Raw genomic sequence first — 4,105 nt, forward strand, 5'->3', positions numbered from 1 at the left:
GAGAATTGGTTTTCCCAAAATTCAGTGCAGTGAGTGATATGTCCCGTTTATTTATTGATGCTTGACAATGTCTATACGTGCTTAGTTTATTAATGCAGAAAAATGATTGTTAATTGTATTTTCTTTTTTTAAATGTCAGTATCATTTTAATGTACCAATCAGTCTTTAACCAGCACCAGCCATGTTGAAAGCCCAATCATTGATGTTCAGTTGTATGCTGGGTTTACTTTCCACCACTAGTTATCTGCTAAGAATCACTGCCTGGTTGGAAAATGAAGACGTGTCTCTCTGAGGCGCAGAGTGACGTTTCTCTGCTCCTCGACATGTCTTTTTGCATCATAGCAGCGTCTCTTGCTCAGTTAATGAACCCCACGCTTGTTCCCCACATTGAGTCCCATTTTAGATCCTGAATGATCTCCATTACTGTCTGGTCTTGTAACCTCTGTGGTGGTGAGGAGATCTAGAGGATAATTGTGATCTGAGTTTTGGGAATGTCAAAAAACAGAAGCTTGAGGTAAAGTTTCTGAGCATGTCTGTAATCTCTACGGTTGATCTCAGACTAAATCAAGCTGCTATCTTCCAGTTTTAACACGGTGTATGTTCTACACTGCTTCCTTTTTAGTGCTACGCCAAATCTGGAAGTAGCTAACACTCAACGTGGAACCTGTGTGTGGGGAAGAGGCTGAAGCATGACGCACAGAGCTGGTTTGACCCGGGCCGTTTCTCATTGTCGAGTAAAGCTGCTGCAGAGCCACTATTTCAAGTATACTACGTCATCGAGTGGCGCCGAATGCTGGGCTTTTAAACAGTCCTTCGGCGCCACTCGATGACGTAGTATACTTGAAATAGTGGCTCTGCAGCAGCTTTACTCGACATTGAGAAACGGCCCGTGTGTGTGTGCAGGAAAACATTGATTTCCATGAATGTGAATATGCGTCCTTATTGATAATCCTAATTATGTTGAATTTTGCTTTGTGTAACTATGACTAAACTGTAAAGAATAAGTATTGCACACATTTATAGAGGGAAAGATTGTGGAATTTCAAATTCAACTGAAAAGCTTTGAGGAAGAAAAACTGCACTAAGCTTTAGATTATACAAATCCCAAATAAATAATAATTATGTATCTTTCTTTGAGTTTTCAAAAGAAGAGCGTGAGTATAACATTATTTCAAAGAGTAATTCATTTCAATGCCAGCAAGAGTCTTAATGTTTAAGACAAATGACAGTCCAGGCGTACCCTCCTTCCTTTACAATCATTTCACTTTAACAGAGAACAGTTTCTCTTTGAGAGCACAGCAGGTTCCTCACATTCGGCTTCGTTTTGCTTTCAGATAATGTTTCGAGAGCTTTGATAAGGGTGATTTGTTCGTATTTTAGTTTGCCAATCAAGTAGTTTTTTTTTTTTAAACGTTCGTCATCCTATATGTTCCTCTGTAAACTTCTCACCCATGTTGTCCTTTTTTTGTGCGTATACCAGATGTTTGTAAGATATGATAAAGGATTGTACTTGGGACGCTTTTGAATAAAACCTTTTACTAAAATGTATTTGATTTGCTGTCTGCCTCTTTCTTTCTATATTTATCACAATCTCTTCTGAGATGACGTCATGGCAGACCCACTAACAACCAGCAGATGGACACATTGAGTTAAATGAAATAAGACCCGTACAGTTAGGGGGGGAGCTCTCCTCCCAAATGTCATTTTGCTTCCTGTTTGTATTTGTGCACTCCACCTACTGCAAGTATGCCGACAGTCACTTCCTCCATTCATTGACTATTTTCTTGGTAACCTTTCCATCATGTCTCGCTAATGTTTCCAACTTGAGTCTTTTTGTAACCTCTCATCCAGCCAGATGTTTTATAGTCTGCTGAGCAAGGTTTTCGAATAAACACACTGACATTTACACTTTCCAGTCCCATGTATCCATTGTTAGACTTTTTTTGTAAAAACTTGAAAGGGCCTAATATGAGGTCTAACGGTTATGGTTCTTAAAAAATACAATCTTTTTTAAATGATTAACTAAACTGTGTGGCAACTAACTGATTCCTAAGCAGTAAGAAGAGTGCAGACAAAACACAAATACAATATCTCTCTTAATAAAAACAACCTAAAGTTTTTAGCTGTCAGAAAAATGTATGTTCATAAGGCATCCCAACACTCACAGTTAAAAAAAAAAGAAGGTTTTCCTTGACTTTAAGACAGCCAAAATGTGAAGTTAGCTACTGACTTTCATCCAGGAAATGAAGTTGTAAACATACTCTTTAAAATGTAAAGTAAACATGTCCAACATTTTCATCTTGCTAATTATTAAATGACTAATCCGTGCCGGTTATTGAGGAATCTCAGCCTCTAGAGAAAACAAAAGGTAATAAGAGCATGACCTCTTTTCAAATAGTTGAAAGGGGGTTGGAAGAGTTTTCTGTAATTGCTTGCTAAAATAGCAACAAGTTCTCATAATTCCCTGCATGAAAAAAGGGGCCATATATTTATCTGAAGCCAGCTCGTTGGCCCGTGGGAGAATTTGCTGGCACCCCAGAGAGATTGAGCTGTCCGGCCAAGCCGAACTCCCACGCATTACCACTGTACACAAATGAGGGAGTGGGACTGTGCTCTAAACATCTCCTAGATTCTGCTGACATTAAATAGGCCACAGTGATGCTCTCAAGATAGCTTAATGTGGCTACAAATATTTCAAATACGCAGGTGTTTAGTCTGTACTGTGACAGAAAGCAGGCTGTGTTCTTAATTACTGCCGCCTTGCCACCTTGCATTTCATATGAGAGTGGTGGAATCATATTATTATTCCTAAATAATGTGATACCATGCTGCTCTGGCGTTCTCCACACTGCAACCGCCAGTTTTCCAATCTGGACATTTTCTACGCTTCAATGTCCATCAATGATGTTCTGTAAGAAGTACATTTTTACAGCGTGTGCCTTAATTGGAGAAAATGTTATAGTTGCACAACAGCATCACAAAACACTGTCTGCTGCTACAGAGTAACCTACTCCTCAAGGCCGAATCGCCAAGAAAAACACCGGTCTGATTCATGGCTTCACAAGCAAACTCTATTCTATTCTCAGCAGTGCTGCGGTCTTTCACCGTAATACCATACTTAGTCTGTGAAGATAATGCTGTTGGAGTGCAAATGGAGTTTTGTCTATTAATGGATGGCTTGGAAAGTGGGTGGTATGAGAAAGAAGGATTCGGCTAATAAAACTGTCATGATATATACAATCTTGTTCCCCTCCTGAGCTTGTACTGAGGATACTTAATGGATACGAAGACACACACACACACACACACACACACACACACACACACACACACACACACACACACACACACACACACACACACACACACACACACACACACACACACACACACACACACACACACACAGTCCATTGATTGTTTTGTGTCTTTCAAAGGTTAACAAGTGATCAGTTGAATAATCCCCCCACACTTCTCTCTACGTTTTCAATCATTTCTCTAGTGATGTGGAGTGTTTTTTGTAGAGCTGTGATTTATATCTATAATGGATTGCATGAAAAAGTCAGAACGTACTTAAAGGAACAGTTCAGTTAAAAAACGTAACTTTTTGTTACCTGTATTGCTATTTATGTGTTGGACATATTGGCTATAGAGATGTCTGCCTCTTCTGATGGTTTGTAGTGCTCAAAGGTCCTATTTTCTTTCTGATAAACTACAAATGCCAATCGTAACAAAAGAAGCGTGATGCTGATTTTTCGTCCGTGAGTAGATGCATGGTTGCTTTTCATTAAAAAAGAAAACAGTTCTTGAATGAAACTGCTCACAACCAGCTTACTCAAATACTTGAGTTTGAATAACTCTATCACAATCTAGATTAATAAATAACACTACAGGTAAAAGGAAATATTTGAACATTGTCTGAATCACCTTTTCTTTTATGGAGTCATGTCTACTTGATGATTGTAGGTCCAATATTAACTCTCCTTTAAAGGGGACCTATCATGCGTGCACTTTTATACGTCTTTTATACATGAATATGTGTCCCCTGTGTCAGAAAAAACAACCCTCTCTCTTTTCCTCCATACCCAAATCTCTAAAAACGGGG

The sequence above is a fragment of the Gymnodraco acuticeps genome, unplaced genomic scaffold (genome assembly GCF_902827175.1).
Source record: "Gymnodraco acuticeps unplaced genomic scaffold, fGymAcu1.1, whole genome shotgun sequence".
NCBI classification, from domain to species: Eukaryota; Metazoa; Chordata; class Actinopteri; order Perciformes; family Bathydraconidae; genus Gymnodraco; species Gymnodraco acuticeps.